Genomic DNA, 11,620 nt, shown 5'->3' on the forward strand with positions numbered 1-11,620 from the left:
GAGCTTGAATAGTCATACTATACAATTTGCAATGCTTTATCCAGCAAAGCTGAAGGTGTGATGAAAGGGAAAGCAAATAATATTTGCTGACACAAAAGAAATTTGTAAAATTGTGTTTCCCAAATGACCCTCTGTTTGCAATCTGCCCCAGATGGACAGGGAGTGGAATGCTGGGAAATCTCTAACAACAACAGAAGACGCAGACAACCAAACAGAGCACAACAATTAACTTCAGAGCTGCACAAGCAGGAACCAGTAAATGAGCACCTTGGCCCAGATACCCAAGTTGGTCCAACGCTTGGTTTTCTTATTCTTTAATTCAGGTTAAGATGGATTAGATAGTTGCAGGGTTGCACTGAGAACAGCTAGAGGGATGCTATCTCTAGGAATTACAGGGAATCTACTCAGCAGACAATTGTGTGCCGGAGCAGTTTCACAGCTTTACAGCTCGTGATCAATAATAGCCAAGTTTTGGAAGTTGTATTCTTACCATGACTTATACAGATCCAGTTATTCCTCCTCATCAACTCTACCTAAGCAAGGGACTTGAAAAAAAGGAGGGAGGTAAGGCTATTCATACAATCATTTTTAATCTGTGTGCACGATTCTTGGCACACCCCATGACTAATCTCAAAGGCACGGAGAGATTAAGACCTGGTAATAGCTGTTTATGGTTGTATTGTTGCTTATTTTATGGGGATTGGGAGGTTTTTTGCTCTAAATAGGGCTGGGATATTTTGTGATGTTAATAGAGTGTATAACATGCAGACTGTAAAGCTGTCCAATTCAGGATAAAAATTTTCAATTTGATTCGATTTTGACAACTGAATTGATTTTTCTATTCAATATGATTTGATTCACTTTACGTGATATAGCTTTAAAATTATTTTGCAGCCTCTTCACCCAGCCCTTTGCCATTTCCAACTTACACACCAGCGCTGCCAAGTGTAAACAAAACAAACACTGTTAGGTCCTAGCTTGCATTCACTATCTAACACCAGCCTAGTATTGTAATCCAAAATAGAAAATAATTTTTTTTTCTACATTTTGTTGTCTGGTCATTTTATTATTTAAATCATGTTGGTCCCAGGCTCTGGTTTCTGTTTGTCTTCTGACAACTCGCTTGCCAGTGTCTCCTGCCTATTTTACATTTTCTTTTTTCTCCATGCTCACCATCCATTTTCCATTTCTGTACCTTCCCTTTCCTCCTTCCTGCAGGTCCAATCTTAAGGAAAAATGTCTGCCTGTCCCCTTTCTCATGTACTCCTCTGTCCCCAGCTACCCCTGGCAGTTTGTGAGGGGCCAGCACCCTCTCTCTTCCCTTCCCTCTAGCCCCCCTCACCCCATGTTACCAGTACCGTCTTCTCTTCCCTTCAGTCCCTCCACCCATATAGCTAGCATCCTCTCTCTTCCTTTTCTACCATCTTCAGCCTCAGCCAGTCAAACCCCCACCACAGATCCAGCATTCTTTCTCCCTTCTGGACTTTCCCTCCAGCTTCCAGCTCCTCCAGGGTCCACTGGCAGCAGCAAACTCCCCCCCCATGTAAGTCTGAGTCCATAGGTGGTAGCAGTGTCCCCTCATATGGGTCCAATGCGGAAGCTCCACAATGCCAGAGTTCAGTCCTTCCTTCTGATGTAACTTACTGTTTTGCAAAACAAGAAGTTATATCAAAAGAAAGGACTCCAGCAGAGGGTTAGCCCAAGCAGGCCTGAATCAATTCAGCCAAACAATCAGTGAATCGATTTGAATCATGAATTGGGCAAAACTAGTAGTCTGGGTGTAGGAGACAAAGTTAATTTATAGGCTTTGCATATATAATGAAGACTAACTCAAACAAGACTGGCCAGCTGGTGTCTTAGGGGTTTGCAAAGCTTTCAGAAAAGGAAGAAGTTATGAGGGGTGTTCAATAATTTATCTACCTCAGTAGGAAAGAAAAGAGAGAGTTTTCAAAAAACATTTTGTTTTTTGGGGGGGGTTTTCAGTATAGTCCCCTGATAGCTCCATACATTTCATCCACTTTTCCTTCAATGACTTTGAAAATAATTCTTCTCTTTGACCTTCAAACCACGTCACAGCTTCCTTGACATATACATCACTTGAAAACTGCTGTCCATGGAGAGATTTCTTCAAATCTTGAAACAGGAAATAATCCGAGGGAGCCAGGTCAGGACTGTAGGGTGGATGGTTCAGCTGCTGAAACCCACATTCTCGAATGGCAGCCTGTAATTGTCATGCCATGTGCACTGGTGCATTGTTGTGAAGCAACATGCCTGCTGTGATTTTTCCTCACCTTTTATCCTTAACTGACTCCTGCAAAGCGATAATTGTGTTGGTGTTAACTCTCCCCAGTTATGGTTGTCTTGTGAGGCATGAACTCCAGAAGCAAAAGTCCTTCATCATCCCAGAAGACAGTTGACATGACTTTACCTACAGATTTTTCTGTCTTGAACTTTTTTGGGGTGAGGGATGACTTGTGCTTCTACTGCATTGACTCCGTTTTGGAGTCAGCATCTCTGCGATAGACCCAAGTTTCATCTCCAGTCACCAAATAATGAAAAATAAATTAACTTGGCCTTCGTGGCGCATCTCCAAGTTCTCCTGACAACACTGGAGCCTTGTGGCCTTTTGACACGGCACAGCATTCTCAGAACCCATCTTGCACTAATGTTGGACATACCCAGCTCCTCATGAATTATTTTCCAAACTGTACCTGTCGAGATGCCCATTTCTTCAGCTAGTTGGGAAACCTTAATTCATCTATCTGACAAAATTAAATCCACAACTTTCTTGCACATTTCTGTGTAAGTTGCTTCCACAGGCCGTCCAGTGTGAGGATCATCTTCAATGGACTGTTTGTAAAATTTTACTTTGTAGGATGATGGAGAAGACTCACCATAAACTGCAGACATGCACTGATGGATCTCCTTTGGCTTTTTCCCTTCTTTTGTATGAAATTTAATAACTGAATGGTGCTCCAAATGTAGCAGTTTCCTACTTGATTCGTACAAGGCCTCTCCCAACATCCTCTCTCTTGGAATGTTAGATTTGCACTGAGCTACAACTATGCATGAGTAACCTCGAGACATGTCACAACATGCCCAGACTTGTTTAGACATGCTTGCTACTTTCTTTCATACTCGGATAGATAAATTAACACTCCTCCTACTATCAAAGTGGATAGGATGGGGAAGATATATATTTACTGCAGGAAACTCAGGACAAATTACTGAAAGATTCCCGAATAGGGGAAGTAAACTTTAGTTGGCGGTTCTTCAAAAATAGTGCATAAAGGGATAAGGTTCCAAACAAAAAGGATTTAATACCAGGAAGGGAGATGTATTGCTTTAGAGCTGCAATAAGGGGGAACAGGGCTGGAACTGTGTTTGGTATGTGGTTATACACCTAACAGGGGACAACTTATTTCTGAGCAAAACTCTGAAGACTGAGAGGATGGACAAATTTACCTATTCTGTTAGAAGGAGATCTCATTTGGGTTATGAACAACTAATTGGATATAGCGAGAGAGGCGAAGGGCTGATTGAGTTCCCTGACGCTCGATCTATGCTTGGAATATTGCTTACATTGACATAAGGAGGCATAAGCACACAGATTCCCGAAACTAAACATGTTATTCATCTAGTCACAATACATACTGCAGGATAAATTTCTTTCTGTTAGATAGGACTGAACAATGTGTACTAACCTCCTGTGACATAGGGCTCATAATTAGTTCAGATTACACCCCTTTGTTCTTGTGCTTATTTGATACTAAGAAACGGGATCAGTGTTAAGTACTTAGACTCTGAATACTTCCCTGTTGCTCAAGAAAACTATGTAAAAGAGTTGGAGCACTGCTTAATTGTTTTAAATTTAATATTACAGATGGCATGGAGGTATTAATGATATGGGAAGCAATGAAAGTTGTATTCAGAGGGAATGTATTGAGATTGAAGTGTGGGAAAAGAAATGCTCATTGCAAAGGAATCAGCTGATGCATACCTTTAGGTTGCTTTTTTGTGAGGATCAAGGACTCCCTTCAGCAGTAATTGCTAAAAAAAATTTCTGACATCAGGAGGGAGCTCAATCTAGACCTACAAACAATGGAAGGTATATGTAAAAAGGTCGGTCTTAAACAATACATCTGTGGTGGTAAAATAGATAAATTAATGGGTTCCCAATTGGAAAAAAAGAAGAATAGCCCAAACATCAGTGCGAGACAAGGAGGAAAATGTATGTAGGGTAGAGGCATTAATAAAGTCACTTTGTAGAATTTTACAAGGAGCTCTACTTCTCTGAGCATAGAGCTTCTGAAGAGCAGCTAGTCCCCTTTCTGTAACTTATGAAACACAAATCTCTCTCATCAGATAGAGCTGAATAGTTGGATTTCCTAAGGCAAGCCATTAAAAGCACCCCCTCAGGAAGACCTGATGGTTTTCCTACAGAGTTTTATAAAAGTTTTGGCCATATATAAACAGGGTTCTACTGAAAGTCTTAAATACTGCCCTAACAGACAGCAACCCCCCCCACCGAGTCCTTCCACCATGCCAATATTATGATATTACACAAAGCTGGGAAAGATCCCTTTATGCAGCTCTTACCATCCGATATCTTTATTTAAATGTAGATGTTAAAATTACTGACAAATGTACTGGCCACTGGGCTCCATGGGGTCACAGGGACTGTCATCCTTAAAGATCAGACAGAGAGAAACACGTTGGACAATGTTAGACGAATCCTGAACATTGCTCATTGGCTCAGGAGAATGCTGAATCCACACTGATGCGGTCATTGGATGCAGAGGCTTCAATGGGGTAATGTGGGATTTCCTTCTTGCCCTGTTGAAGTCTCTCAATTTTAGGCCTAGGTTTCTTATTGTCATTCAGGCTATATATACACCGTAGGTCCTCCAAGGCAGAGATTAAGATTAATGGCAAACTTTCAGATACTTTTGACTTAGGTAAAGGCACTCGTCAAGGATGCCCATTATTGCCTCTTCTGTTCACAATCTCTCTGGAGCCACTAGTGGAGGCAATAAGAACCAGTGGGGACATTTGTGGCTTCTAGATGGGAACAGAGGAACACAAGATTGCATTGTATGTGGCCAGAGAGGTCCTTACCTGCTTTTCTACAGCTTAGTACAGCCTATAGCATAGTGTCGGGCTACAAGCTCAATACCGACAAGAGCATAATACTTCCACTGAATATGCCATTGAACATAAGAGGAAAAAATTAGACCCAATTTTCCTTTTTAATGGCATTTAGAGATCTTAGGTTACAGCCAACATATGTGACTTATATCGGATGCATTATCCTCCCTTGTTGGAGACATTCCAGAAAGATTTAGACAGATGGGATTTTCTGGCTGCCTCCATCCTTACTAGAATAAATGTGATCAAGATGAATATACTCCCAAGACTTCCATTGCTTTCCTGATGTTACCATGCCAGATCCCAAAATCCTTTTTCTCACAATTGGATATACTTCTAGTTAAATTTCTTTGGAAGAGACGGAGGACTAAAGTGTCTCTGAGAATATTAAAACTGCCTAAGAAAAGGGGGGTGGAGGCTGGCAGTGCCTGATTTTTACCAATACTATCAGGCTGCTCAACTTAGAAATGCACTTTTTTGGTATACTTCCCACCTTACAAGGCAATAATATAGCAGCATTACTGTTTAGCTCCCATGATTCTCTCCTGAAAGCTCCTGCTCACATGCATCAATAGGACTGGTGTTAAACATGTAAACGGATTTGAACCACATGTTCAACTTCAAACTAGAAAACCCTCCCATAAAATACATGCTCCTTGATAATACTTTGGGATCCAGGGAGGAGAGTGCCAGATTTAGTTGCATAATGTCCAAATAGGTTGACCTGGGTCAGAGATTTTATTAGGGATGAGACATTTCTATCCAGAATAAAGTTGGAAAATCTATGTCATCCAACACCAAAAGTTTTTCCTATATATATGTTTCATAGTTTTATAGTGAAAGGATTTTATTAATAAAGGGAACAAGCCTCAGATAATGGAGTTACACCCATCCCAGGTTTTCTCAGAGACAAACCAAATTTTTCTCTTATTCCTGCTTACATCACTGGCTTGAACCCATCCTGCCTACCTTTTAAATTCAATTAATACTACAATATTTTAATTCATTCATTAAATTCATTACTTTTTCTTTTTTTTTTAAAAAAAAAATTTCTTCATAAAATTCATTTGATATAAATCTTCTAATTCATGCTAAATTCACTATTCAATCACCTAATAATTCATTTTGGAACAGAAAACCAACAGAAAAAAGTACTTATCTAAAGTACTGGTGCTTTAAAATGCTGTATTGGAAAGTGCATTTGTGCTGTAAACTTCTTTAATTAATTTCTGCTTGTAAAGCTTAGAGTACATATCTCCTGCTCTAGAAAACCAAGGCCATTGCTCGTAACTTTTAAACGTCCGACGCAGCCTGCGTTTCGCGGGATACACTACTTCCCCGCTGCGTCAGGGAAAATATCTCTAGCAACACTTCTTTTGGCTGCACACATACTCCTATGTATTATTAATAAAATCCTTTCCGTATCATTTCGGTTATTGGTGGTTTATGTATTTGATTTAATTAATAGGTAACCGCCTAAGTTTTTTTAGTTCATAGTTTTATAGGACACACTGACCCCCTACAGGACTCAATATGGAGATCCAGTGATTTAAAGGACAAGTTCTATTGGAACAGTGGGTTTGAGTTCTCCTGTTCTCCTTTGGGTGATGCATCTCATGACTTATAAATGTGTGTGAAGTGCTTGCAGTGTGGGGCACCCTGAAGATTAAGTATTATGAGTCTGATGTGTTCGAGGGATTGAACCTGCGACATGGTCTGTCTGGAGGCGTACATACCCCTGCTGGAGGATAGCAGATGTCCCCACGTTTTTTAGGGGATGCTGGGGCGGTGTCCCATTTAGCAGGTGCGGGATGCGCCAGGAATAATCACATCATCGGTTGGCATACAACAGACCAATGTTCAGAGGAAGGATGTAATTTGTAAGAGGGCGAATTTTGGCTCCTGACTTGACTGATTTATACTTGAATATAAGAGTAATTTTGTATTTATATATTGTACTGCATATGGTAACTAATATGGTCAGCAGGGAACCTTATTATAGGATATTAAAATAGTCTAGTGTTTGATCATTATGTAGAATATAAGTAAATAATACAGGGTTCCTTTTATCAAGTAGCTATAGAGTGTTTTATTGTGAGCTGGCATGGTAAATGCTCTAACGCTCATTCAGTTCTTATGAACATCAGAGCATTTACTATATATACTCGAATATAAGCTAATATTTTTGGGCCAAAGAAATGGCCCAAAAATAAGGGTCTTGGCTTATATTTGGGCCATTGCCTACCTGCCCCACCCCTCTGACCTATTGTAGGCCTCCACAGGGCCTGCCAGAAGACCTGGTAGTCCAGTGGTGGGCTGGGAAATGAAGGATCCCCCCCATCTTGCATCCAAATGCAATACCCCCCATGCAGCCCCTGACTCCTCGGCAGCCTCACGGTGGCCGGGACAGGAGAAATCCCTTCTGCCTCCTGTGCCTGCTGAAATTGACAACCACACCACCCTCCTAACTCCCCCATGCAATTTTCAGGTCCCTGGTAGTCAGCCGGTGCATGGAGCAGGAGCGATCTTCCTGTCCTCCTGCTCCGTTTGAGGCTGCTAGCTGATTAGCTTGACATCCAGCAAATGCAATGCCTTGTCCTTTTTCTTTCTTTGGCGGATGGAAGGCAGGCAAGCATACTGTCTGATTGTGGAAGACTAAGACATCTTTCAGTAAGAAGGATGGAACCATGCACGAGAGCTCGGCTTCCATAATTTTGAGGAATGGTTCCCTGCTAGAAAGAGCTTGCAACTCAGAGACTTGTCTGCAGACGTAATCGCCACCAAGAACACCTTTTTGACCATAAGGTCCAGAAAGGAAGCCTCCCATATAAGCATCTCTTTCTCCGGCCACAACTGGACTAATGTGTCTAACCCCTCACCTTCGAGTTCATATCTTCGGCTGTAAAAGTGAGTCATCTTCATATTTGCTGCTGAGGCCATCAAATCCACCTGTGGAGGCCTCCACCACTGAACTATGGTGCTGCACAACCAGGGAGACAGAGACCATTCCCCAGGTCGAATGCCTACCAACTGAGAAAGTCAGCGTCCAAATTTTCCACTCCCACTACATGCATGGCCAAGGGAGCCTGCAAATAAGCTTTAGTCCACCGAAAGCGGAGTTGAGCTTCTAGGTGTAATGGGGTGCTTCTGGTGCCTCCTTGTCTGTTGACATAGGCTACTTCTGTGGCATTGTCCAAGAAGACCGACTATCTTGCCTTCCAGATACTTCTCCAGTGTCTGAAGCATTAATCAAATGGACCACTTCTGCTGAGCCAGTGCCCAACGATCCTGAACTGGGTAAGGCAGTGATGTGCATTTGGTGACCTGCGCCACCAGCGAATCCGTCTTTGGCTAAAACAGCTGTTGGAAATCTGAAGACATTGGGTAAAGCTTGGCCATAGCCATCTGCAGGGACCCCTATGGAAACTCCCAGAGGTCTGTGACCAGCTTTGTGATGGGAGGGAAAGCAGGTAGTCAGAGCAATAAAGCTGCACATATCTGAGCACTGAGACGAGAGAGCTGGAGGAATTTCCAGCTTCAGTTCTCTCAGCAAGGTGGAAATAATGCTCAAGAGCGCAGAGGCTTTAAAAAGCCGGCACACCATAGGGTCTTCCCCTGGTCCAGGACCACTGCCACTTCTTGATCGCTGCTCTCATGCAAAGAACCAAACTCTGTCAGGGAAGCTTCATCCTGGGACAACAATGGCATGGAATCAAATTTTCCATCCTCCCAACTTATGTTAGACTAAACCTCCTGATCCAAGCCTATGTCCTCATCTGGCCAAGGCACATGCTGAAGGGAGCTCCCTTGTACTATTTATTTATCAATTTTCTATACTGTTCTCCCAGAAGAGCTCAGAACAGTTTACATGAGTTTATTCAGGTACTCAAGCATTTTTCCCTGTCTGTCCCAGTGGGCTCATAATCTGTCTACTGTAACTGGGGCAATGGGGGAATTAAGTGACTTGCCCAGGGTCACAAGGAGCAGCGTGGGTTTGAACCCACAACCCCAGGGTGCTGAGGCTGTAGCTTTAACCACTGTGCCACACTCACCATCACCTCTGGTGCGCTGCAAGCAGATCAAATAGGCGCTGAGCAGTTCAAATAGGCAGTCCATATAAAGCTCACAAAATCCAGGGTGAAGCCTTGTACTGAGGGTCTTGAGGATTCCAGCAGGCTCTCCTGGGCTCCACACGTCTGGCCATTGCACCTTCGGAGGGCTCTGGAAAGGGTCTCTTCCCCTGGGAATGTACTTCCTGTGGATCCCCAGACCCGTAGGATTCCGAGAAAGCTGAGTCCAAGACCTCTGCTCCTCCCCCACACACTCCGCTGCATGCAGGACATGGAAGCTCCTCAGCCAGCAATCCAGCGCAAACTTGGCATAATATAGGGGTAGGAAGGCAAAATCAAGAGGTTTTGAGGCAGATGGAGGTTTTAGGAAAAAAAAAAAAAAGACAGTTTAAAATCCAAGATGGCCATCGCCAGCAAAATTGCACCAAAAAACACCCCGTGGAGATTTCTTTGAAGGATAAAAGGAGTTTCAGCAGAGGTGCAGAAACCTTAAAATTTGACTTTTGAGGACCCCAACCCCCCTGATTTTTCCCATAGGCTATAATAGCTTTACTCTCTGTGCCAAGTGGTGCCTGTCTGCTTCAGCAAAGGAATTCAGCTGGATCAAATGGAGAAGAAATCTGCCTCACAGATTTGCTAGATAAACCTGATCTTCAGGCTGCCAGTCAGACCAAGGTCAGACTGAGCCTCAACCCCCAGGAGGATCATGTAGCTGGCCCACTATTAATCCCAGCTGAGCCAAGAGTCACACAGCCTGTGCTTAAGCTCCTGAATAAATAGGGATGCAAGCAGCTATGTAGGGGATGGCCCCTGAGCTTCAAAAATACAGACTGGCTAGCTGGTAAGGTGTCCCCGAAGGCTGATCCTGCTAGCAGCACTTCAGCAGCATGAGTCTGCGTCTTCTCCCAGGCAGAGGTCCCAACAAGTGGGAACCTCTGGGCACCAAGCCTCCAACTGAAGACTTAGTAAAATATCACAAAATAAGAAAACCTCAGAGCAGAAACACTTCTGAGCAACTTGCTTGCAGAAAACAAACTAAGGAGGCATGAGCAGCTCCCTGGGAAGAAGGCGGAGTTGAAAAGATAATTGAAGCAATTTGCGGGTTCAGATGCAAAACCCTATTGTTTAGGACCACTAGGCACATTGCACTAGAAATTTTTATTGCATATTGTGTTGACATTGTAATGTTGCATACTATGCCATACTTTGCACTGTTAGTTGAGTATTTTTACTGCTGTAATTATTACTTTTGTTTGACTTATTCCTGTTGTACACTGCCTTGAGTAAATCCCTTCACAAAGGTGGTAAATAAATCCTAATAAATAAATGTACAAATGTAGGACCTCATTTATTAAAATGCATTAATATAATTTAATACATGTTAAATAGCCTGACCATGTTAATCTCAAGAGAGTATTAATAAATGGTCATGTTTATATACTGTTAGTTAATGAAGCCATTACATTATAAGCCCTCTGGTGACAGGAAAATAACTTGTGTACCTGAATGCAATTCACCTTGAACACCAATGAAAGAGAGTAAACTAACTCTAATGCCAAATAAGTATTCTTTGCTTTTTAGGTGGCAGGGCCCGGTCAGACAGCAGACAAGTAGTCAAAGGTCAGTCAGTGCAGAGTTCACAAACTGACAGAGAAAATTAAAGCCTTCGCACAAACTGAAGAGCAGAAACACTCGTTATCTTAGGGAAACAACATCTATAATCAGAAATCTGTCCCGAGACAGTAACCACTAGCACAGATCCTTGAAACTGACCTTATTGTCTTTTACTGCACCCTTTAATTTTAGTCTCCCTACCTACCTCCCAATCCTCCTCGGATCCCACGCCTCTCTTCAGCAGGAAGTGAGGTCAACAGGGAGGAGTTAATCCCGGTTCTTGATGTCTTGAGCAATAGGAATATGACACATACTGTAACATAGTATAGCTCCAGGACCAGAAGGAGGTTAAATTAACCATGGTATCTCACACCTTGCACAGACGCATTTGTAAATCAAACATAACTCCTAAGGTTCAAATGGCCTCTGTACTATTAAATCTGCTAGCATTCCTTTCTTGTTTTTACAACTTATTACGTAAATCGCCCTGCCTTAAAGGAAGAATGATATATCAAGTCTCTGTCTCAATTTTTTCACCACATACCTACCAACTGGCTTGTTAATTCCCATACTCATCTGCACCCTCCCCAAAACTTTAATAAATGCGCACCTCAGGCGCTGCTCTTTAGTTTTTCTTGCTCATTCTTTGTTTTGGGAAAAGTCTAAATCTTTTCTATCAGTTTTGAGAAAACGCATGCCGTTTCTACTTCTGCTTCTCTTTCCACAACTGCTGCTTCCGTCGTGTCACAAGTTGATTGTTGCTGACTGGGTAGATCGCAAAACACTTC

At 42.5% G+C, this 11,620-nt stretch overlaps 1 protein-coding gene across 5 annotated transcripts in view; it reads right to left on the reverse strand.

The window, feature by feature from the left end:
• The window catches only part of KYAT1 (kynurenine aminotransferase 1), a 187,954-nt gene that overhangs the window by 51,783 nt on the left and 124,551 nt on the right, over positions 1 to 11,620 (reverse strand). The window contains exon 1 of one of the 5 annotated variants that reach the window (XM_033962019.1): positions 11,443 to 11,599. The exons of 2 other annotated variants lie outside the window; for them this stretch is intronic. The gene's annotated coding sequence lies outside the window, so the exon portion shown is untranslated. Of the gene's footprint in view, positions 1 to 2,894; positions 2,918 to 11,037; positions 11,092 to 11,442; positions 11,600 to 11,620 lie in introns of those variants that run through there. 2 more of the 5 variants (XM_033962020.1, XM_033962024.1) reach the window with 2 other exon arrangements.

This window comes from Geotrypetes seraphini, chromosome 10 (genome assembly GCF_902459505.1).
Source record: "Geotrypetes seraphini chromosome 10, aGeoSer1.1, whole genome shotgun sequence".
Taxonomy (NCBI): domain Eukaryota; kingdom Metazoa; phylum Chordata; class Amphibia; order Gymnophiona; family Dermophiidae; genus Geotrypetes; species Geotrypetes seraphini.